The sequence below is a fragment of the Dufourea novaeangliae genome, unplaced genomic scaffold, assembly GCF_001272555.1.
Source record: "Dufourea novaeangliae isolate 0120121106 unplaced genomic scaffold, ASM127255v1 scaffold393, whole genome shotgun sequence".
NCBI lineage: Eukaryota > Metazoa > Arthropoda > Insecta > Hymenoptera > Halictidae > Dufourea > Dufourea novaeangliae.
In genome coordinates, this window is record NW_015374263.1 from 52,806 (window position 1) to 79,983 (window position 27,178).

The 27,178-nt window shown below is 34.5% G+C and overlaps 1 protein-coding gene across 6 annotated transcripts in view; it reads right to left on the bottom strand.

Moving 5' to 3' along the window:
• The window catches only part of LOC107192645 (talin-1), a 125,147-nt gene that overhangs the window by 42,443 nt on the left and 55,526 nt on the right, over positions 1–27,178 (bottom strand). The window contains exon 1 of one of the 6 annotated variants that reach the window (XM_015581957.1): positions 16,782–16,951. The exons of the other annotated variants lie outside the window; for them this stretch is intronic. The gene's annotated coding sequence lies outside the window, so the exon portion shown is untranslated. Of the gene's footprint in view, positions 1–16,781; positions 16,952–27,178 lie in introns of those variants that run through there. 6 annotated transcript variants of the gene reach the window in all.

Genomic DNA, 27,178 nt, shown 5'->3' on the forward strand with positions numbered 1-27,178 from the left:
CTACATATATCGAATAAAAAAAATCTATTATATCATTTTGTTCGCAACAGTCCAGAGAATTAATTCATGTAAAAAGAAAGTGAATAACTATTACTGTAAAAGCACAACACAGCTCCAAAGTTGAAAATTTGCAATTTTTTTTCAAATTTGATTTTTTCAAAAACTGGACGTGCTGGAAAGAAACGGTTTGCAGGTTCGTATTTAGCTCATAAAGGTCAATCAGAAACGCTTGTTAACAATTGCAAAAACGAAAAAAAGTTGAAATTTGTTGAACAGTGTAATTTTCCTAAGAAGTCAGACTGATTCATTTGAAACCTTTCAAATCTTCCACAAACGTATCGCGAGAGACAGAGCACAATGGTGTCCGCGAGTGAAAACGAATTGGAGAAGCAAATACCCTCGTCCACGTGCGTTCACCAAAACTCGATCGATTGTTGCCTGTAAATTTAGACGTCAGTCTTCTCTTTTCACGGCGATGACGCCTGATGAGAACTAATTGAGGGATCCGTCGATCGGGCATGAGGTAACGAAGACACAATTATGCACGCTCTACGAGATTCGGTAATCAGGAGAGTTCAGTTCTCTTAATGGATCCCCGGGCATACGTGCCAATCACGTGGACTCCCCCCCGTTCCGGCTGTTTGTACAGTCGAGCATGAAAAATAACGTTTCGCCCTCGTTTAACTCGCAGTTTAAACCTAATCAAATTAGACCCACCCCGACTAAATTTCGTCGATCACTATAATATACGAGGGTGAGTCGGTTGTAAACGAGACTGTTCGTGCCGTCGGGGTAAATACCGTATTGCCCGATGGCAATATTAATGCATTCGTCACTATCACTTCAGTTTGATAAATTATTATTAGAGTGTATACTTGTACTAGGGTAAATGTCCCAATTACTGCCATTGTCCTTAATACTGCCACTTAATTGTTTTACTTAATAAAAACGTAACGTATGTATAAAGAATTGTGTAGAAAGAATTTTATTATTAAATTGGGACTCTAATTTGCATCAAAACAAACAAGTACATGTACTTGTATGTACCTGGTATTGAAATATTCATGTGAAAATGTGACAGTATAATTTGAGCATGAAAAACGCGACTACATAAGTGGGAAGTGTTGGCGAAATCATACTAAAGAAAGAGCCGTAATTTTACTATTCAACCTATATCTATTGTACAAAATGAATTGTTAAAGTGTGTAAGAATTACTTTAATTGTTGGGATAATAGTTATAGGGACACTTGGATTGCTTACAAATTTTAAGTAATTATCAATTAAAACTTCATATTTAATGTATAAAATAGTTATTTTTTTTAATGAAATAGATGCTAGATAATATTATGTTCCAAACTGGAACGATTTTTATATTTAACAACACGTAAAATGATTAAACGAAGTTACGCTACAATCTTAAGGTGACAGTAATTGGGACATTTACCCTATTACGTTTTCTTGCAATCCATGCATGACGATTGTTTATAGGTAACGATCATTTTTATTGATTTAATACGCTTGCTGCGATATATTTCAACACAAAGCACGTGAAACAGACCGTAGATATACAACTGTGACCAACATTGTGAACTGTAGAACTATACGTCAATGAAAGTTATGAAAGAAAATTTTATACTGAACGGTGTAATTAGATGCAACTGGATTATCTTGAAAATTACGGGAATAATAACTGCTTTTTGTAGCAATAGGTGCCGATAACACAACACCAGTAATGACTGAAGGCTGAATTTGTTTGGGCGACAATAGGTGATAGGGTAAAAGTCCCAATTACTGACACTAAGAAATGACACTGACATTATTGCATAATTTTTGTATTAACTGACCAAAACCAAATTTTTTTATTTGTATTTTTTTATTATTATTTAATATGTTTAATTGAAGGAAAAAATTGTTGTAACTCTCTGAACTCTATAGTTGGGAATTGCTGAGTTACCCAGCTTCAGCAAACTGAACGACACAGGGGCAAGAGGGGCATTTCGCCAACCAATTGTTGCTCGTGCGTCCCGTCGCTCTTTTTGTCACGAACGAATTTGATTAGAGGGCTTCTTCGCCAGCTCCCAAGTATACTTCTGTTTACAAATTTATTAGTTTCAAAAATATATCGCGAAACCTATTACTGTCACCCCTAAAACGTGTTCGATCGAATCACTGACATTCCAATTAATACCACCTAACCAAATACTGTCACTTTTTTAGGTTAGGTTGCCCGTGACTACAGACAGTATTGGTGACATTAATAGCGTGAGGCTTTGTTTTCCCAATACTGTCACCCAAATATTAAACTAAACAACTAAACGTATCGTTGGATTATGATCGACATGATTGTCTATGATCTTTATAATACCTAAAACATTACATTTTATTATGTTACTATGTAGCTCAAATATTAGAATTATAGTATTTTCTGTAGTATGTACCTTGTTTTCCCTTTCGCTAATAAGGAAGTCGTCGTTTTTACTCTTCCAATCAACTAAAAATTATTGATCATTTCACAAAAATTAATGAAAAAAGGAAATTAAGTGCTGCTCTTTCTATCGTATGAATTACAGTTTTAATTGCATGCAGAATTTTCTTTATGTATAACTTCACAACATTTATTTATTATTTTAAATAAAACAGTTTAGGGTGACAGTAATTCGGTAGGTGACACTAAATCGGTCTTTTACCATAGTCGTATGTGCGATTTTTTAGTGACAACAACAATGAAGAAAAGCTCTTTATCACCAAATATTCAAAATAGTTTTCTTTTCACTGTTTACAATAATTATAGAAATTCTGGAAATGACTGATAGGCTTCTTCAAGATGGCGGAAATGACGACGATCGAAACTTTTGGCTTCATAAATCATACACAACATTTTGGCCTCTTATGGTTTGATTATCCACCGTATTCGTTTAATTCAACTACATCAAATTACTTCCTGTTACCCAAATTTGGAAAGGAAACCAAAAAAACGTCAATTTAAAATCACTTTAACATTCACAGGGCTTCAATAACTACTTTTTCCGCTATCTTGAAGAATAAATTTCCAGAGCTATTTCCAGTATTTGTATAATTATCGTAAACAATATATTACTTCAGCAGAAAGCTACTTTCTATAATTGCTGATACAAAGCGCGGATATCATTGTACTCATAAATTGCTGTGTTAACTTCACTTCGAAAACCGTGTATAAGTGTGTGATAAACACACAGAGTGATTCAAAAGTCGAAAGTTTTGAATTATTTGTGTATCATAAATTATTCAGAGAAACACCCAATAGTTACAAAATCTTTAACTTGTCAAGATAAAGTCGCATTGTGTATAGAATGAGTTTCAGTACGGTGCACAGTGCGGTATTTGACCCGAAAGCTGGCCAGAACTCCAAATTTTATCTTTGTTAAAGATGAATGAAACTTTGTCCCTATGTTCCTAAGAATGAATACAAGTAAATTGATATCTTGGTTTTTTTTGGTCAACCATTTTTGTGCTCGAAGAAAATTCCAAAAAACCTATATTAAGAAAGTGATTTATTACAAGTGTAGTGTTAAGGAAGTGCAATAACAACATACGTAGGATATAGAGGAAGGTATGCAGAGTAATTTGGCACCTTGTTTTCCTTCACTTTTTTGTGTGGTTTTGATAAAATAACAATTTGAAAACAGTGTTTTTTTTTTTTTTCGTAAAATCAAGTATAAAACATTGAATTACTTTTTGGCACCCCAAAGTACCCCTTTACTTTTGATATATTTGTATCCTTGGACATTAGTTTATATATTTCTTGAAAAATTAGGTGCTAGGCGGTGCTAAAACTAAGTTCCATTCAAAAGTATCGCCTCACTTGTGCACTAGTGAAAAATTATTGAGATTCAATGTTCCATAACTTTGTTAATATTCGTCAGAATTTGTTTAAATGAAAGGCAAATTAAAGTTTGAACCTTCTACTTTTTGACTCTTTTGTTCGATTTTATTTAACTCGGTGCCCAACAGGTAAAATCTTCCCTTATAAAGAGGGCCTTCAAATTGTAAAATTTTGTTCATATTTGAGAACGGATGTTCCTCATAGACAACAGTGTTCGGAATTTTGCATATATTTCAGAAATAATGATTCTTTGCCTTCAAAAAAAGCCAAACTGCATCCAAAACAGATGTTTTTTAATGAAGTTATGGCCATTTATAGAAACGCCTGCCTCTTTATGGTTTCATGGCTTTCGTGCATGGCAACGTTTAATGGTATGCGTTTCTGTAAATGACTATAACTTCGTTAAAAAACATCCGTTTTGGATGCAGTTTAGCTTGTTATGACGGCAAAGGATCACACACTAGGCGTATATTGTATGGTTGATCTGATGATGGGGTAATTGAGGTGTGGATAGATCGATGAAAAATAGATATATCATAAGTAAGAAATACTGTCTGATGAAGAATCTTGCAAAGCATTTTCTGACGAAAATGAATTCTATTATATATTGCAAATAAAAAATATTCTTACAATATATATTATGTTATAGATTATATACCATAAATCAGAATATTTATGATCGTAGATACAATCGACCCGCGTGCATTCATTGCTGTCAGTTGATTGTTAAGCTATTGTAAATTTCGTCTGTCAATTCCTGACGATTGAAGTTTTTAGTATGTTATTAACTTTATTAGGACAAGGGTTCGTTGATAATTACCCTCTAGACAACCATTTTGATAAAATTAATGTGAAGAACCAAAAACTAGAAAGTTCAAACTTTAACATGGTTTTTGTTTCATCTACTTTGGATGAATAGTAACAAAGTTATAAGAGTTTGAAGATTGAGTAAATTTTGGAATAGTTTTAGCCAGCTTTTCGGGTCAAATACCCCGCGTGCGGTGTTTATATCGAACACCCTATTTCTTCCTGGCCCTATCACACCTCGTATGTAGGACAAACAATCTACAATAGTTCACCGTTGAAGCCTTTTGCTTCTGTCCTGATTTTCCCTATACGCATTGTACATGCACAATCTGACCTGAACTTTGGAAATACGGATTCCCACCTCTGACTTTATAAACTGTAGTCACGTCACAAGTTTATGTGCTACATATATCCAATGAAGAGCGCGTATTAATAATTTGAAATAATTCCAAGATATATTCATCGTACCTCTAAATAATTCACTAGCTTTTGAAAGATTTATTATATGGTATAGTTCTTAATTTATTTGTAATATTTTTACAAACAAAAGATTGCAAGGATGTCTGGCATGTACCCTATTGTACCGTCCAAATAATTATTACATAGGTATACATTGGATAATATTAATTTTAATTTATATATATATGTGTGTGTATATTTTTTTTTAATGAATGAGACTACTGAAAATGAAGTTTTATGTCTAATTGTGTATAACTGAAAATTTAGTATCAAGTTGGTGTAAATTTTGCTTTTTGGCCTGCCTATCAAACTTTCTGTCATTTGATGGTTATGGCCAAAATTGGTAGATCTACGATGAGCAATAAATTATTCGAATAACAGGATACTTACAAGTTTCTCTACACACACAAAAGTTGTACAAACACTACGTTAAACTGATGAGAATGTCCTAATATGTAAATCTAAATTAAAAATCTTCGAATCTGAGAAAGCATCAAACAATATGCGCCAAACACAAATTATGTAAACCTCATTATAACAATGTAACTATAGACATCTATCAATCGACTATTTTTATTATTCCCTGTATAGTGTTAAATAATACAGTTCAGAGATTATACAATTAATAGATATATGTACACTGATACTAGGATTGTCAAACAAACGCCATAAATTGCTACAAAATAAATACCCTCCCTGCAATTGAACGTGTTAATCGATCATTCGTTGAGGGAAAAACAGTAAAGAAGCGAGTACCTTTCTCCAACGAGGCATTACCAACGAAACATTGCAGATTGCTCCAGTTTCCTCTCGATCAAAGACCATCGAAGATTGCGGAACCACTTAGAGCCATTTACTTTCGGTCGACCGCAGTACTTGCTGCTCTCGATTCTAGGCGATCTTAAAGCGTCGGAAGCAACGCCGTCAGCTTTTTTAACTCCATCGTCACCTTATGAGCTCCGTCTTTTTCCAAACCCACCCTCCTCCCAGTCGTGACGGGGATCGACACACCCCAACCCCCATCCGCCCCGTCTGTCCTCGGCACCCTTCGAGACGAACGAGCCCCCGACGTGTCGTGGCCAACGACACGGTGGCCCAAAATGAATTTGCAGATGGTCCAGGATCGATACTTGAACCGTTTAAAAACTCCACAATTACTTTACGATTGTTTCTGTCGTTATTACATCGAAGGTTTTGGAGTCTAATAATTAGACTGCGAATTATTATGCAAAATAACATTTTCTAAGTAATTTATAAAGACAGAAGCAAATGTAGATATTTATTTTTCCTCTGAAGTATCTTATTGGGTTCAGACTAAAATAGAAAAATTATTGAATCAACGGTTAAGTTGCACAAAAAACCAGGTTTAGTTCCATGATTTTGGGATTTAGTGAACAGTTTAATTGTACTTTTATGGCAAATATTAGGCTGTAAAATACAGTAAAAAAATATCTAATAATATTTTATGTATACAATTGTAACAAAATTAAATGTAGATACTAAAAGCATATCAAAATTTGGCCCAATAACTATTAAATTAAATGGAAATTGTTTATAACGAATACCTGGATTATCGTTTCGATCGATTTTTACATATAGTCACAGTACTGAAAAAAACTATATATAAGAATGTGACCATAATAATTCTTTGAAAATTAATTTCTTTAGCATTTTCTACATCAATTAATAAACAATAATAATTCCTTATAAATAAAATCCATATCATTTCGTTAACTAATACAGAAAATGCTAATGAAACTGATCTTCAACGAATTATTATGATCAAGTTGCTACAATTTTGTCCGGTACTGTATTTATAAGTTCGAAAAGGTTCAAAAATTCTGAACGGCAAGTCAATTTTCCCGAGATAAGGATCAGCGGTAGCATCGAGACAATTTTGCCCGACTAAATATTGATTCTGATGGCACACTTTTTCTTCGCGGCTCCCAATAACCCCGTCGGGAGTTCGTAAAGAATGACCCGGTCCGTAAGTACCTACCCTGTTACCGGCTGTTCAAATGACTTATTAACTTACACCCCCACCCGAGAAAACCGGCGTCCCGTTGTTTTTCGCGGAAACTTTCGGACGTCTTTTCGAACAACCGTACCAAACTTTCCTGTTCCACACGGGCTCCTTTGACCCTGCACGAAGAGAAATTCTCGATGGCTCTTTATTAAATTCACGATCGTGATTAGTTATTACACCATAATTATCAACATAAAACGAGTACGTAATTGTATTAAATGTTTTTTATACAATTATTCGTCGGATTTCGTATTTATCTAACGATTGTACAACGGAAATAATAATCTAACCAGTAAAACATTTCATAACTGCAAAACTCCGAGTAGTTTATGTAAATGTAGACTTTTTTCAAATTTTTTCGTGGAAGTCGAAATTTGAATAGAGACGCGTTGTCTCGGTTAAACTTTTCATCAAGTTTGGAACAAAATGAAAAGCTAAATTTCAGTAATCTTTTTACTATAATAAGCTTTAGATGATTGTATGTGTGTCATAAACTCTGCCTTCTGAATAGAAATTTTGAAGACGATCCATATAAATCAAACGTTCTAAACAGTTAGAGCTGTTTGTTACTATGGATAATTAATTTTTTCTGTAATTTGCTAACTGGAAAAATATTAAATAACCGAACGAAGCTATTTTTCTGACCAAGAAATTATGTTAGGGGTGTAGTTGCAGAGAATCCCACAATTTGCTCTGCGTTTGAGAAAATGAATAATCGTGTTCAGATTTGATTTTCCAGTATACTAGGGACAAGTAGACACAGTATGGGTAATTACAAAATATAGTAGTATGTACTACAATTTTCCGAAATTTAGTATGCATAACATCTATAAAGTATCTACATGCTACCATTAAAAAGGATAAATAAACTTACGAAATATTTTCCCGAACTAATTGTAAATTTAATAAAAGTGGTTATTAAAGAAACTCAAATTTACTCAAACTGATTGTGGGATGTTTTCCACTGCAGTATCGCAAACCCAACCCAAGGCCAGTGCCAAAACACAAAGGAAGCTCGCTAAAACCGCACGAAAATTATTTGCTTTGTCGATCGAACGGTTTGATTTCTCTAGCGGCAGCGACTACGGCGTTTAACACAGGTAAATTGGAAATTGGGGGCTGCCGTCATACGAAACATCGCGGTACATACACTGAACGTGACAGCGGCCAGCTGTGTATTCGTCTCCGGCGCAGAGTCCTCGTGCAGAGACAATTAACCCACTATAATATGTATATATTTTTTTGTCGTTTCTATAAACTAGCGAAAACTAGCGAAACTAGCTAACCTGAGGACAGAGTTGGGCAAAATGTAATCTTATTACAAAATCTAAATTATAATTACTATGTAATTGCAATGTAATTGCAAGACAATTACAGTTACATTGTAATTTGACATTACATTGTAATTATAATTTAGATTTTGTAATTAAATTACGAACATTTTGCCTAACTCTGCCAACCGCATGTGAAAGCCATTATTTTCTGATTTTTTAAACATTATTTTGTTATTTATTTATTTTCATTATTATTGTATATTACACTCTCTGATTATAGAGGAGTGGTACAGCAGTAATATAGTATGTCACATGGTGGCGAAAAAATGGAATCAAAGTAAAAAAATACAGATATATGGATGTGTGTGATTTCAAAGTTACATGATCTTAGATTATAGATAGAGGGATAACCATCTCTGTCAAACTGCTGCACTGAATCACGTGTATTTTTGATGCTTTTCCACGGATCTGCTAGAATTCTACAGAGACAAAAATTTGAGCTACCACACCACACACTACCATTACATCGTCGATTTTACTGGACGAAAGTCATTTTGACGACCATCACGAAACCTTAATTACTTATATTTGAAGTTACTGAAACGGATTTTGGATAACCGAAAGCAAAGCAACAAATTCATTTGATAAAGTCTAATGACCCTGGTTATGTCTATAAAAATAATCGTTCCACAGGTATGTTTTTACCAGTCATTCATAAAGGAAACTGTGTTTCATGGATTGTTCGTAAGATTTTGTTTTGTTTCATATTGGATGTTGTTCCATAAGATATAGACTTGAAGATACAATACTAAAAAGTTTTATTATTTTATTATGAACATGGTTTTTAATAATTTGAACTGACACGTGAAATGTACAAGACATGATGAAATGTATCAACTTCGGTTAGAATGTTGGTGTTTTTTCTCATATCAGTAGATTTTGTGATCCAGTGCCCGGAAGCTGTGCTAAATTTTAGCTGCCACAAGTTACCACCTCACAGAATACATATTCTTCTTTTTAGTGTGCTCTGCAACTCGACAAAATATTTACTCTCTAAGCTGAGTATTTTACATTACTTGTTTTATGTATCCTATAACAGTGAACACAGTGTTCTACATTTTCTGAAAATTTTGTTTTCATTTATCTTTTTTAAACTGTTATATATAGTACTGTATACCAGCATTTCTGTTCCCTGCAATTTTTACATTGAAAGCATCCTTGCGATTTTCACATTTAAAATGAAATTTGTGATACAAAGATTGCTCATCGTGACATGCCTACAGTACTTCCGAATTTCAGTGCCTTGCACAAAAAATTACATATGGTACTCTCCGTTATAAATGACCAAAAAAATGTAATTTGTAAATGGAAAAACCGATTGATTTTCCTAAAAGTATCATTTCTTGTCTGTATCATCATTATTTATCCTTATGATTACGATATCATTATTTACCTTTCATACGAATTTGAACACGTGAGATAAGTAGGTATGTACAAGGAAATTCTTTTTATCGAATTTTGTCACTGAACACAGGCCAGAGGATCTTGTAATGGTTCGATTCAATTCCCGTCGTCCCGGTTCGCCTGACAGCCTGTCCGTTGAATATAATCTTCCTCGATTCGCAAACGTCACTCGCGTATTATCACTGTCACGGCTTAACGAAGTGGCCGATTAACGATCGGCTCGCGTAACTGCGAACGGATGAACGCTTTAGAAAGAAGGACACCGAAGGGAAATGGAAAGATTGTCCGGTGTTTCTAAGTCCTTCGCTCGATTTCCGTATTTAGACATTGTTGCGTGAACCGTTCCGGTTCTGAGAATTCAGATACGAAAGGTAAAACTGGGAATGTCCATTTTCAATGATTTTACAGTGGATCATTAATTAGACTGTGAAAGTTTATGCAAATGAACAATTTCAAATAGTAATCTGTAAAATTAAAATGGAGCAGAATTTTGAATTCTGTAGGTACTAGAGGCTTTCTTACATTAATAGTAACACATAAATAGTGTTGAACTTTTTTAAAACCTTTGTTTTATTGACTTTTCCAAGTTAAACGATGCCATAAATGCATAAACATCTGCAGTTTAATTATTATACATTGAATTGGGTCGTTGCCCGTGAAATGGGTGATTTAATTGATGTGTACTGGTTGAATGCTGGTGGAATAAAGTATTAACAATTGATTTTCGCAATAAAGCTGTTTTGTGACATTTGACTTGTTTTCTCCCCTTACAATACATATTGTCTAATCATTGAATGCAATATTTTTGTTTTGTTTCAAAGTCGAGGAATATTAAATCGATCTGTTTTGGAACTATCGTTGCCACGTTGGTAACAAAAATCTCTTGTGTTACTATCAAGTATATTTAATATGAGTTAGCACAGTTATTTATAATATGTATACAGTGACTCACAGGTTTGTTCCTAGACACTAAGTTTAAAAATTGTTGTGTTAATTGTGTTTCTATACATTTGCTATCGATCTATCTGGTATTATTGTATTACCTATTTTGCTTAATTTTAAGACGAAAAATGCAACTGGGCACATAATATTGAACACATTTTCGAAGAAGCTGTGTATGAACGAATTTACGAGTCACTATGTAAGTTTTTTAATATAGTTATTAACAGTATGTACTAATTAATATTATAAATTCAGTGTCCTTCATCTGTTATAGAAGAAACCTGATTCTGTTATGTATTTAATTATGTATTTCTTGAAAAATATTTGAGTGTCGATTAATCTTTCCTGAATAAGAGTATACTCTTAGACGCGATGGAAATACCAATTTTACTAACTGGTATTGATTTATCAGTATCAAAAGATTGTAACAATTCATCCAAAAAATGAGAATTGCTTCCCGTAGCCCCATCTCTATATTTGTGGCTGAAGTGCGGTCCTTAAAATTTCGTACTCGTTAAAATATTGAACTTTTTTATCACTATTTTTTTCGTCCGCAGTAAACGAAAATATGACGTATTCAAATGGTGTATACATGTCTACTTGAATCCATTATTAAGTCGGATCAAATAAAATCAGTATCAAAATTTACTGTATTAATGATATTTAACTTAATAAACGCCCCTTTTGATCCCTAAATCTTTAATGAATAAAAATTTATTGAATGCTATTCTTTGATTGTATACAATAGGTTACAAAATAACTTGAGTTGTATTAAATATTTCGAGTAAATAAGAACATCTAAATATATTCATAACTCAAAACAGGTATAACTTTAATGTACAATATTTAACAAAATTACTAAAAACCAAAACAGAAAAAGTAATTCTACTACAGACAATTAAAAGTAAAAATTCTAATAACAAAATATTATTCTATAATAATCTATAGATATGTCAGAATTGATTTCTAAAATATTAATAATAGTAAAATTGTTACAAATGTAGGAAGTCCAATCAACTAAGTCAAAGCTCTTTTCTTTTCAAGATTCTAATAAAATTAAATAATTCTTCCGTTTGAATTTGTAAATTCAAATCCAGTCAAAACCATAGTAGCAATCGTTTCTTTAATGTATGTTTCATAATATTACTTAATATTTATTTAAAATTAACATGGCACTTAGGACAGTTCTTGTGACTGACTGTATTTCTTTATGATGTAACAATTGTTCACCATTAACATTTCACAAGTAAGGAGTGCAATTTCTCGAGAGCGGAATGTAGAATGCTATTATGTACTTCTTCATGAATAGAAATTATACACGGTATAGTGAAACTACCTTATAAAGTCTTCACTTATACCTGAGATGCACATGTAACCCCTTAACGCCTGAATCTGTTTAACTTAATCGCGCGTTATTTAAAATGAATCACGATAAAGAGCTTAATGCCGACACAGAAGTATAATGTACTTTTCCGAACAAACTCGATGCAAACTTAATCACATTCATTTTTTTCGAATTAACGATGAATATCGAAATAACCAAATTGAACGAAATATATTAACAATTATATGTACACACAACTACACTCAGCTCATTTAAGTACTATAAAATATCTTAAACAATAAACCCTTTATAATATTGCAACATTTATATGCTTACATAACTTTATTTAGTTTGAAGGCAGCACTTGATTAAAATCTACGGAAAATACAATATAAAATTATAAGGTAAGTTTTGAAACATATTTGCATTTGGAAATATGTAGTGTCAAAATTTAAACACATGTACAAAAATATTAAATACTACTATCAATGAGTGGAATTTGTAAGGTATTCTATAATATTCCTGCCACTAATTTCAGACAAAAATAGATACAAATTATTCACAAAACCCCTAACAGCAAATATAAGAATAAATTGCACAAATTCAAACGTTCCTTAATCAAGTATCCTAAGAACTGTCTAAAATAATTTCAATTCATACCTAATAACAACCCAACAAAATCTTCTCCATAAAATATCAAAATCCACAAACAGTCTCCATCAGAGTCGCAAACTATCTTCCAACCATCAAACACTAACCAGTCCTCAACAACCACCACCACCCATCGACGTCAATCCTCCGAAAGCTACTCAAATCCCACAACAACCAAGAACAATGGACAGCCTCGCGAACCAGTCACAGAAAGCATCCCAATTATTCCAATACTCTCCCCGCAACAAACCATCCCCCGTGTGCACGTGGTTTCCAACGATTCGAAAACCTCCCTCCCCCAAAAGAACCCCAAATAAAACACAAGTATCATATCACCTGGTTCGTTCAGCCGCATCTCTAACGACGCCGATCCATCGCGGACACAGTGAGAGAGGTTAAACGTGGAATGGTCCAAAGCAGCTCTATTCGACACACAATCTTCCGATTAAACACACCGAGGCGCGGTGGACGCTTCTCGTTCGATCAAAGAGGCATCGCGTGTTTCGATGGCGGACACAACGACGGCCTGGGGGGGCACCGATCAGGGGGCCAACCACGAGGCACGACGATTAGTCAAATATTCCTCGATGAAATAACCCCAAACGAAGTATGTATGTACGAGGAGGACGCGTCGTTTCGCCGCCGATCCCGTAACTGAATGCGTCGCGGTTCGGAGTTCAGGCTCGAATGTAACCGAGAGAATTGTTGGGGAACCACCCCTCGTACACCATCGAGAAGAGAGGGGGGGGTGGTAGGATAATGGTGAGCCTAAGAGTGAGAGAGAGGTGTATAATATGGGGGCATGGGATGGGAGAAACGGGACGACAAGAGGGTTCTGGTGAATTCACATCGGGGATGTTCCCCGAGCTTCTGCGCACTACTGCCCCAGTAACACCCCCGTAAACCGACCGTGGAGAATTCGAACGGCGCGCGAGCTGGAACAAATTCACGAAAGTGTCCCCCTCCGATTTTGATGAAACTTCGTATGTCTGTTAAGCAGTCAAAAATAAGAGATACGTATTTTTTTATTCGCTGAGGCGCGACTTTAAGAGGTGAAACCACCCCACAAAGTTTCGATTTGAAATTTTTTGGTTATAAACAAATAATATTTTGAACAATTTGTTAGCACCAGATTATTCTACATAAAAAACCGCAAACCTCGTCCATTAGAAGTTTTCTTGTATCTCCTCTGGTTTTCGAGATAGTACTTTCGGGTCGAAACTTCGAGGGGTGATTTCACCCTTTAAAGTCGCGTCTCAGCCGGTAAAAAAAATACGGATCCCTTATTTTTGACTGATTAATAGACATACGAAGTTTCATCAAAATCGGAGGGGGACATTTCTGTGCCTTCCCTTGTTAGATCAATTTCCTAACAAATATTTTCAAACACCCGAAAAAAATGAGGAGTTACAATTTTCCTTGTACAGTCCTTGTCTTTCATCGTAGGACACATTTTAATATAGGAAAAAGTTTAAATCATGTTTTTATTTTTTTATTTTTTTGTATAATGGAGACATTAGCAATTTAAATATGGCTTGTCCTAAAATATGTGTATGTTCTTGAAAGGGGTGATTCCAGGGGTGATTTAGAACCATTTTTTCCTTAGCGAAAAATTTCTCCGAAGCTTTGTTAACGAGATATTAACGAAAGACATCGACCAATCAGAGTAAGAGTCTGCCGGCTGAGTTCCCACGATGGTGCGTAGCCAACGTTACCGCAAGAGCTCAACGGACAGACTCGTGCACTGATTGGTCAGTGTGTTCTGTTAATATCTCGTCAACAAAGCCTCCGAGAACTTTTTTGCTAAGGAAAAAGTTGTTTCAAATCACCCCAGAAACACCCCTTTCAAAGACATACAACTATTTTGGGACATCCTGTATAACTCATCATTGTTATTATTATTGTTAAAAATTGTTAATGATTCCTAAAAAGCAAGTGAATTTAGTACGTATTTACGTTTCATTAGACTTTTCGTATTTGCATTATATCATAAATGCAAAAAATCTGCAATTTAGTAATGACGAATTTACAGTATGAGTTTTATAACGTCATAAGGAGATATTTTGTTTATCGTACAAACTACTGAAAAGTAGTACTCCTCATTATTATCACTGGAAAAATATCCACAATTTTATAATGGATATAAATATTGGAAACACAATTCGAAACACTTCATCTCTATTTGGAATCTACACTGAACAAACTAAAGTATAAATGTATTTGTTTTTAATTAATAAATCTGTAATAATACTGTTGAAAATTATGCAGGCAGTTATTTCTTGTACAAATATAAAATGTTTAATCAACTTCGATTTCAAACTGTGAAACTTTATATTGAGGAATAAGAACTCCCATAACAAAAGTTTCACAAAATCATCTATAATAACAACGTTCAAACAAAACAAAATTTGAAAGTTCGTTTTTTAATCGTTCATATAAAATTTAAATGTTCAATATTATTAGCTTTACCTTCAACGATTTTTTGTTTTACGATAATTGTCCACATATCAAATATGTACACAAATATATTTCTGAAAAACTTTTGCAACACAGATTCTCAAATGAAACGTCAATATTTCTTCGAGGGAAATAAAATATATAAATTCACCATTAATAATGGAAGCTAAAATTGTATTTCTGCAGTATATAATTTCCATACAAATAACTCATAATTACAATATCTATATGCCCTATGTGTCATCTTCCCATAACGATCACTTTTCACGAAAATCAATTTGGACCAATCATCGCGAACGATAACTATATCACGAACCCCAAATTCTAGCAAATTATGCTACTTGCAACCCTCGTTCCTGGTGGCATACAATACGACGCATAATTACAATTTGCAAAGCCGCTAATTGGGTATGAAATCATGGGGTTCGTCTGACTGAAACCCACTACTCTGATTTATCTCGTCGGCCGATTAAATTGTGGTTAAAAAAGATACACGGAAATCCCTCTCTTGTGACCATTACCACCCCCCACCCCACTGCCCCAACCCCACCCCATTCGACGATTTCGCTGAAGGGAGAGCAGGAGCATTATACTATCTGATTTCGAGACCTTACAGATCTTCTGTCACAATTCACCCTTGATAATTGAGTTCCTTGTCTTGATTGTTTCACGGCAATCAATTCCGTACCGTCAATCGAATTAAATCAATTTTATCGATTTGCGATATCAACACTTTCTGCACACTTCTATGGATAGTTTAATCGTTTCCCTAAATTTGAAAACAAAATAACACTTCAGGGCCCTGTACACACTTCATTTTTCAATTCAATAATTTGCCATTGTTGCATTTTTTGAGTTCTTTAAACCTCGCGAGTTTCACAGAAATTTTTTTTCTAGTGTATGATCTGTAATTTAATTTTGTGTTGTTAGTAACTTGAAGTATGACAATCTAATGTGTATTTATATGAGAGTATAATATAGTGTCCCAATATTCAAATATAGTGTCCCTATATTTTGAACATTAAACAGTGAATTTCAAGAAATATTTCACTGACAAATTGAGGTCAATGTGAGAGACTCACTGATCCGACAATAGTCATACAGTATCAACAATACACTCCATCGTAACAATTATCGTATCCGAAAAAAAATGTTTAAAAACCACTGCGAAACTACTCCAACTTTTGGAAAAATATTCTAGAAACCTCCAGACTACATTTACTAATACAAAGTAAACGAAAATAATGCACATTACACAATTATTACAAAATATCACAATTCCTTCAGACACAGCAGTTGTCCTGATACTTACGATTGGTAAATGTGTTATTTTACCGAGTTCCACGTTATAAAATACTTTATCTAGTAACACTGCAATCGAATTTCAAAACAACTTTCGAATAAAACTGAAAATCAAAGAATCCCACAAAGGAAAAAAATCGACTGCTAACGCCCCGGCGTTCAATCTAAAAGCAGACACGTGTACAGCACACACAACTGGGGTTCGTACTCACCGGGCGAAACGCATTTTGCACTGGTTTCTCTTCGGTTTCCCCTGGATCGGAGGATCTTAGCCCCTTCTGCTCGCCCGGATGTTCAAACGAAACGGCACAAAGCTGCTCGAAACTTTCCAAATACTTCGGATTCTTTTCCCCCTTCTTCCTCTTCTTCTTAGGACGAGGGACGATTATCGGAACGCGTTAGACACTCGTTTCAATTTCGTAGCTCAGAGGGGAAAAGGGAACCGAGGAGAAGTTCCGGAAAGGGGGGTTGAGATTTGAAAGGCACAAGGGGGTGGGACGGACGAGAGGGTTTCCGTTGAATTTTGTTAAAAATTAAACGGGAACGGGGTAAGTTTCAACGACGCTTAAACTCGAATTAAGGCAACTGGCTCGGCGGCGGGCACGAAGCCAATTCGTGAAGTAAGCTCGAAGAGTAAACGCGAATTTCGAGGATTGACATTTGTTTCTTTAATCTCTGTTTTTTTTGGAGGGAATTTTGAAGAATTCTTTTCTGTTTTTTTTTTTTTTTTTTTTTTTTTTTTTTTTTTTTTTTATATAGATCACAGTTTCGTTAAGGCTCTGACCGACCGTCTACGGGCCACGCGCGAGGAGAGACGTAGAGAGTCGCGAAAGGTGAAAGAAAGCGTTGCTTATTGTCACAAGGTCGAATTTGGACGGCAATTTAAGGCACGGTGGAGGGTGTTTCGGTCGCGACAGCCCCTGCATTCAAGCACCAATTAGCAAGCAAAAATAACACGAAATTCGAAACTTATATTCTCAAACTCACAAAACAATGATACGGAAATTATTACAAAAGTCTTTGAAGGAAAGAAACTTTCAAGACTTGCCCACGGGAAACTGATGCAAACTGAGAGTGGCAAACTTTAAAGATCCTATTCACTATATAAAACTTGAATTTGAACCGAATATTTAACAAGAAATCGTAAATAATCGACACAAGAAGCGCTGGGGAAATATCGTGGGGAAAAATCAAGGAAAACTAAAGAAAAATTCGTTACCTGGAACCAACGTAGGACGAAACGTCAAAAGAAGAGTCCCAGCAGTGCGTGGCCGCCGGAAAACAGAAGAAATACCGAAACGAGAAACCACAGGAACGCGACAAGGAGACCGATTCACCCCCGGTTCGAAGAAAACTGGGAAAAACCAGAACCCACTGATCGTGAATTTAAAAAAAAAAAAACGAAAACAATTTAAATGACACGTGAACTTGTGACTCAGTCAGGGTCAGGGGAGGATGATTGCGTCTTCTACCGAGGGTGAATGAGCCTCGAGAAATGAAAGAAAAAAAACAAAATAAGGAAGAGGAACTGAGTTCTGGTATGGGAGGGTAACAAGTTTGGAAAATTGGGGAGGTAAGAACGAAACGTAGGATGGAAACTTGGAGTGCTCGCGATGCGGTGCGCCGAGGGGATGATGCAAGGACAAGGACTGGGACGAGAACAAGGATGTTACCCCGACGGCTGTCGCCAAAGAAGTGATAGGTCTGCGGCCTTGCGCGCGGTACCCAAACCAAAGACACCACCGGAGGATGCACATGCGCTGATACAACAACGTCCCGCCTCGATCGGGATTGGTCGACGCTGATGGTGGTAGTTTTCCTTCTACCCCCACCAGCTTGACTCGCGTCTTGCAACCCCTCTCGAGTATCATGGCACACGCACACACACATAGAGCGGAATAACTGGTCTGTTGAAATTTGAGTTAATAACAGTTGTCCTTCTATCCTGACCTTGCCCTTTTTTTGTTAAAAATATAGATGATTTTAATATTAATTTATTGAATTTAAGGCTTTAGGGGATTGAGGTTTTATGTTGCATATGTTAAGTTTGTAATAAACTCAGCTTGAAAATTTAAAAGTAACAAATGTCGTTCGTCTTCTTTATAACTGTTTTATTCTGTGGCGGGACAAAGTGAAATAAGGCACTGTGTGAAAGATCACCATGTACTACTATTTTCTTTACCTGATAAGGGATGTTCGCGAAGTGATACACGTCGATATTTCGGTAACTTTGCTCAATTGTTTATGGGACCAAAGTAAAAATTTGACCGTATTTGGTGGGTACTAGTTTTAGACTTTAAAGAAGAAACCACCCTTTTTATCCGAAACGTCTCTTTTATTTATTTGCTTATGACTCGTGACTTACAAAACATATCGAAGAAAATTTTAGATAAATTTTATATCATTTTTGGTTGTTCATATATGTATATTCAAAAAAATGATTTCTAAAAAAAATGTTGTCAACAAAATTATTTTTTTGAAAATTTTTTTACAACGATATATAAACAACTAAAAACGATATCAAATTTGTCTAAACTTTTTTTCGATATGTTTTATAGTTTACGAGTTACAAGCGAATAAGTAAAAGACATGCTTCGGATAGAAAGGGTGGTTTCTGTTTTAAAGTCTAAAGTAGCACTAAACAAGTATGGCAAAATTCTTAGATTGATCCACTATTATTCACTGATTAGTTTTTCTAAAATAGTGTGTGACTCAAACACATCAGAATGAGCTCAAAGTTATAAGTACTAATTATGTACTCAATTCATAATTTCAATTATATTATACGCTGCCAGCATTGTACATATAGAGGAAGGTTACCTAATTTGGACCACAACTGTAACTTTTCATGTGTAATTTGCACCGTATGTGTATGATATGTATGTGATAATGGTGATTGCATTAACTAACTTAGTATACAAACAACAGATATTGTCTATCATACGCCGCAAGCTACTTACACACTCAAGTTACAGTAGTGGTCCAATCTAGTCGATGTCCAAAATCGGTAACCATCCCCTAACATCATTTTCTAAATAATTATTCACTCGAGAAGAGAATTACAGAAGTAATAATACAAAAGACATCTGTATAACATCACATGAAATTATAGTAGCAAACTAAATCAAACGTAAAGCTGTGTGTATGCTCCTCATAAGCCTCTCAAACGAATGAAATTCCGAGAAACACACAAATCCCCTACAATACGTCACCGAATCACACATTTATTCAATCAAACAATCCTCTAATTTTACAACTAACAATATAAAAAAGCTGAAAGCCTGAAAAACAGTATATTCCAGCACAACATACATAAAAAAAACCAGTGTACACGATGACATCACAGTAGCAAGAAAAAGAAACCAAAAAAAAATTATACTACAAGCTTTTGTGTCGTATCCACCCAATTAATCTTTCGACGAACTGGAGGTAGGAAATTTTCATAACAATTTCCGTAATTTTCATGGATGGGGCGTGGGGGGTGGTCGTCGTCGTCGAATTTAAACAAGCAAGCGCACAAAAGGTCCGACGAAAATCGAGACCTAGCAGACGAAGGGGCGCAAAGGGATGGTAATGCGAGTCCGCGGGTGGGAGGTCGCCAGAAGGGGGTGGGAGAGTGTCACTCAGGAGCACGACGTGTAAGAGAATGGTCACCGTCAACGGGGGGTGAATTGAGATGTACAGGCAATTTATGCAGCAGCACTTTCGTACGGAAGTCAGGGAGCTGACCATGAATGCTTGCAAAACAGTGGCCCCTGAAGGGGGGGGGGTGATAACATCTTGCCTCCCCTTTTGCAGGAAACAACGCCCGCGATCCTTCCTCCGCCAGAGAATCGGTTTCCGTTCTGCAATTTCTCAATTATGATAGAGATTGCGTGATTCCGTTGTGAATGCGACGAGATCATTCGGGGGTAAATACTGCAATTACCGTAATTGATTTTGGGGGTAAGAAATGGTTTACGCAATGAGAGATATAAAGTGTTTGGATTTTACCATCAGAAACCACACCCTCACCTCAGCATACGTGAACACCAGCATAGTGCAAATTGAGATTTTGTGTTTTTGATAATTAAGAACTTGAAAAGAATAAAATCACATTGAACTCTAGAATATAATTTTTACGGTAAGATTTCCTGAGAAATTTAATGATAAGAATTGCAAAAGTGAGAAATAATTTTTTATTAGAGATCGAATTTACAAACGAAACAATGTTTCGGTGATGCCAATTCGCACCTGTGTAGTGTCTGAGGGTTAAGTTTATGTAACTTTGTAGATGAAAAAGAGGAACACTATATATCAAGGTTCATTACAATAGTTCTTGTTTTAATGGTTTTTAATATTTCAGGAACCTTAACGAACTTTCTTTTGAGTAACATATTATTACAGAAATTCATTTTTGACTTTGGATTAAAAGATGTGGTACCTATACGTGGGTGATACGACAGTCAACGTGCCAAAGTCGATGATTTTACTGTTGTAAATCAAGATTTTGTGTTAAAAAAATATGTTATATTTTTAAATAATGAAATTATTTGATTACCATAATAATGATGACTAGACTGCCGATATTTATGCATTTATAACACTTCTTATCTTTTAAAACGTACGAAAATGATGACTTTATTAACGTTTAATAATATTTACGTATTTTCATAGACATAGTACAATATGTAATGCAAGAAACAAATGTTTGTCCAATTTTTGTATTTGTAAATTAATGTCTAAATCATTGAATTTACATGAAAATCCGCTATCTAATGATGACCGTCGACTGTCGACCCTACAGACAGAAATCTGATCATATTTCTTTGATGGTTTTCATGCGTAAAGGGATAATATGTAAATATTATATACGATTATTAAGGTCTTCGAGAGGTCTATGTTAATGACGTGAATTTAGGGTACACGATGAGATTTTTAATTCTTCAGCCGAATGGTTAAGCTGACAATTGCACTTCTATACTCGTAAAAATAAAGTTGAAGCTACATTCTTGATGAAGAATTATTGGGCACATAATTTTGATCGATACAAACTGAGTCAACAAATGTTTTTCCAATTTTATATTTCTTAAACCTGAATTCACTTACGTGCAATGTACTGAAAATTTTTTAAATTTTCATTTGCATATTGCATTTACGACGAATGTCATCTACAATTTTTATCGTTTTGTTAATATCAGTGTAAAATTTCTTCCCCAGTGTTCATTCCACAAATTCGCTTTCATTCATTAAGTGGTTTAGACGAAAGCCAGTGAAATGTCATGGCACAGGGGATGATTCACCCTTCCAGGACAAAAATGAATTAGTTCCAGGGAAGAGAGAAGATTGAAGCATCAAGCGGTGTAATATTCTCCATGAATGCAGTAAAGAAGACTGCTTTATCTCCTCCTTGGAAGAGAACATTGATTCGTCATCGGTTTAAGTGTTCGACAACTTTTGCCAAAATATTTTACATAAGTTTAACGTAGAATTTATAATGTTAAACAATCATTATAATTTTGACAATTATTTCGAATGCTCGTTATTGTTTCTTCCTAATTGACTACGACAGACTATAAATTTACCTTAGTTTTAAAGGTAAAAAAAAATGTCGAAACTAATTATTCAACAAAATTTCTGACACCTTTAGTATTCTTAAAATGATCGTTAAAAATACAGATGTATCAAAAAGGAACACATTTTGAACCTATTCATTTAATTAAATGTGAAAAAATTAGTGATATTACAAGTCAGTGTACGTTTTATTATGAACTGAATTTTACAATTTTTAAGTTAGATTCAAAATGATATTACAATTTTCCTTCCTATATTGATGTATACTTGCGTATCTAGTGTTTTAGACGTAATTTTAGTTATACAAACAAGCGTAGTCTTTTTTTCAAATGTTCATATTAACTATGTCAATGAGTAATTCGATACTTTTTTAAATAAATTGATATTATAATGTACATTTTATTATCCTTTCAAATTTTTCAAACTCCTATCGAATATACAATAATGTAGGGTAACAAAATCCGAGAACAGGAATTACTAAAAAAATAGCACAAGGTAGCTTTCTCATACAAATAAATACTAAACTTCACAGTAAATAATTAGATTGTGAATTTTGATATGATCCACCTTAAACATCACGAGTTACTTAACATCTACAATGTAATGAAATTAAGAAATCTTCAAAGGATATCTCGAGCATGGGATAAATAGACTGAGGCATTACGAAATTCTCGAAGGACAAAAGTACTGTTTCGGGACCGATGGACAACATCCAGGCTAATGTGCAGTAATAAAAGTGGTCCAAAAAAGTGGTCCAAACTCTCTCTCTCTCTCTCTCTCTCTCTCTCTCTCTCTCTCGCTCTCGCTCTCGCTCTCGCTCTCGCTCTCTCTCTCTCTCTCTCTCTCTCTCTTTCTCTCTCTCTCTCTCCCCCCCTCTCTCTATCTATCTATCCCCCCCCTCTGTATACGAACAAACTTATTGTTCGATTAATCGCATTGACAATGCGCCTGTCGATCCAACTTACCGCCCACCCCGAATCCATATGGTCGACTCCTGATGCAAAATTTCGTTCAGCCCCCCCGGAACTCTGATTCTTGTTTAACGCGTCTAGGATAGCATAAATACTGTACGACACACTTACAGTGTGTAACAAAGGTATTCGTACACCCTTTAAAACAGAACAACTCTTTCAAAATTGGACCAAGCGACTTGAGTGTCTTTGGAAAGTGAGAAGGATTAGTTGACTAAATGTGTTAACAAAATTTTGAAAAATTAACGACTTTTCAGAATGTCGAAGAAAATAGAAAATGTCGTTTTTTGTAACTTTCTTGTCTGAGACCGTAATGAAAATTTAATAAATACGTTTCGAAGAGTTATTTCAGTTATACTCATGCTGCTACTTCTATTGAAATCGGTTAATACAGAAACGAGTAACAGGCATCGAAAGATGTAAGAATGTTTAGATATACTACAGTTGCAGGTCAAAAGTCATGAAAAATTGCGATTTTCAACATTTTTAACCGTTTGTATCTCATAACAACGTTAACCGATTTCAATGAAATTTTCAGCATGCATGTAACTAACATAAATCTAAGCAATATATTTGTAAAATTTTCATTACAATCTCAGATTAAAAAAGTCGCAAACAGCGACTTTTACTATTTTCTTCGCGATTCCGACCAATTGCAACTTTTTCAACATTTTGTTAACACATCATTTAGTACACTAATCCTTCTAAGTTCACAAAGAAACTCAAGTCACTTGGTCCAATTTTGAGAGCGTTATTCTATTTTAAAGGGTGTATGAATACTTTTTTTACCCACTGTATATTTCGACAATCGATGGCTCATTCTGCTTTAATAAATGAAGTCTGACTCCTGTGTCTAGCCTTAGTAGAGAATTCCAAATTCTTAGTTTACCTACCGTATAACTAGAATGTTCGCAATGTGAAGTTTAATATTACGTTTGTAAAACCAAAGCCCTTCGAAGTATGGATTTACTTGGGTCGAAATGGACAGTGTCATCCACTGATTATGGGATTATTTCATCAATTTTTTCGATGAAAGCATGCAAAAAAATCGTACAGTTGGTGTATACAGTTGCCTATCGTATACATCATAAAAAACCCCATTTTCCCCTTATAATTACTATTATAAGGAATGTGTTGAGAGAAAATACTATAACGTGGATATTGTTTCGCTATTATGGAATATTTCAACATTAAACATGTTTCAATCCCACTGAAGCGTATTTATTCTGAGTTTAGGTCATTATTTTAATTTTCAATATTTGTCGATTCTTCTAAAACAAATGTTCTGAATGAGAGCTCCTGCTCCAAATTTACCTTAAGATAAAACATACATATGTATGTAAATAAATTTCTCTAACCCTTTGAGTACTATGGGCGCTTATAAGCGCTCAGAAAAATAAGATTGTCATGGCTTATTGGCGCATGGAAATGCAATTGGAGTTGAACGTTCTATGATATCAGATAATGAATTGTGGATTATAGTTTTTGTAACTATTGTAGAAACGGAAACGTGTTATAAAATCATCAGCGCAACTTAACTTCTACTTTTGCCTCGATCATACATAGAGTTTCTGCATTAAGCTGGTCCGTACCAAAAGGGTTAATCAGATTTCGTTTTCCAGCAACGTAACAGTAATTTAAACACTGCACAAGGTTGAAACTATAAAATACTAAAAAATAAAGATTATTAAAAGATACGTTTCAACTTCTTTAATTTCTTTAATTCGGCAATTACTATATTGTATACCAATATCTATAAATAATTTATTGCTTAACACTTTAAGGAAGTGGAGTTGATAATAAATAAATATATGGTACGAATATAAACATTTATACCAGAAGTCTCTTTTTTCCCTAATTTAGTACTTTTCTTTTACTTTTTTTTAAATGTTTGTTTTTGATGTTTAACTTGTTTACGATCAGAACATTCTATGTATTAACACGTGAATCAAAGTGTTATTAAAAATGAAGAGAAATAAGACGTTCAAGCCTCAGATTCCCTTAAAAACAGACCAGTGAGATCCTGACAACGGCGAAAGAGTAGAGAAAAAAAGAAAGTGGAGGCAGAGGCAAGGTCTCGGGGTTACGTAAACTCGCTGTCCTAACTTCCGCCCCGTTGTCAGCAAAACCGGAAGCGCAGTATAGATCAGACACGGTACGGTATTTGTTTGTTGGTAGACGGCTTTGTACAACAGCACGTATCATCAGCGCCAAAATGTCTGGACTATCGCTATTGGCTGCTTGTTTGACCCTATAGACTATAGACTATAGAAATTCAGGGGTTCTGTGTGCTGTACTCATGAGTCGTAAATAAATGTGTCCGATTGCGACCGCGATTATATTTCCATGTTACGAAACATTACGTATAACACCGACGTACTAGACATTTAAGTATGGTAATAAGTTATAGTAACTAGTAGTAGTAACTTGTTATGATAAAATAACTAAATAAAAGATGCGTATATTTTCACACTAGCCTCTTGAAATAATTAAATTTCGATAAACACACAACTATCAAGAATTGAACAATTCTATTGAAATGTTAAAGTATTCAATACTATAGAGAACGATTAAATTTATTTGACTAAATAATCACTTACTTTCACCGGGAAAAGTTCTTATAACAGAAAATATACAGAATCTGGAATAAAAAATATTCCAACATAAAATATGTACGTACTGAAAACAATATCAACACAATAGTACCTTTTCCAATTTTTCAAAATTAAAATATACTTCAACTTCGCTTTAATTCTTATGACAAACGTGATCTATGTAGCACGTGAGTAGTACAAACATACAATTAAATGGAGTGTAAATTACAAAAAAACCTGTCAAATGTCGAAATATTTAACAACAATTTTCTAGAATATAATATAATGTAATAGAAAAATATTTGTTACAAAGCAACATGCAAGTAAGAGTTACATTTTAAGAACTGTATTGTCACCAGCATCAGTTATTATAACAAATATTCCTGAAATCTAATGGATCTCAAACAGATTTTACTTATTTTCGTAAATTAAAGTACATATACGATTTAGGATCACATTCTCAGGAAGGTCCGAAATAATGTAATGGCGGACTATAAACAACTGGGCTCGTTCGGAGGAACGTTCAAAACAAATGCAACAGCAATCGGGGCGCAGTTGGACAGATGCGTAGATTGCACCAACTACAAACCGGAGAAATAGAGATAATTCACCGAGATACGGTCGAATCAGTCAATGGAGATCTTCGACTTTTGTCTCGTTTGCGATGGGCCATTTGAGGAAGATCTGGCTGATTTATGGAAAGTGCCATGTGGAAAGCTTCATTGATTAGTTTATTTTATCGAATCATTTCCTATATTGGACAATTACCGTTCAATATTATAAACAAATAGAACTCAAGCTACTCAAGTTTCTCTTTATTCTAAACTACGATTAAAATGGATTTTTACTACTGTTATCTTTCTATAACTAAATTGTTCCTTGAATCTGCATACATTAAATATTACAGTAAAAGAAATTTGTTGTTCAACATATATTAATATATATAGAATTTCCTAATTATACAATCAAATGTCAAATATTTGTATTCGGTTAAGGTGATAGTACTGTGGAAAATATTAAAGGTTCACTCATCTGTAAGAAAAAATACTAAACAACTAATAAGTATACGAAATGATAGTTCTTAAAATAATTTATAACGTCTAAAATGATCATCATATTGAACATTAGACAATAGAGTATTCATGTTGGTAACACAGAATGGAGCTCTTTCTATAAATGTTGTAAATAAAATATTCTAACCAAATAAAACAACACTTTCGATTCGTTCGATGGTCAAAGACAAACTGAGTAAATACATCAACGGAATACAGCAAACTAAAGCTGCGTCTACAATATATGTATAGCATAACACGGTATATAGCAAAGTTATAAAACTTGTTGAGAAAACAGGAATAAAAATGTTATATAACATTTTTCGTGTTATATAGAAAGTTATATGTTACCCATCAAGTGTGAGGTCATTAATAATACTGACATGCGAAATGTTGTACAAACTTGTTACAGACTTGCCCACAAGGTATAATCTTGTAA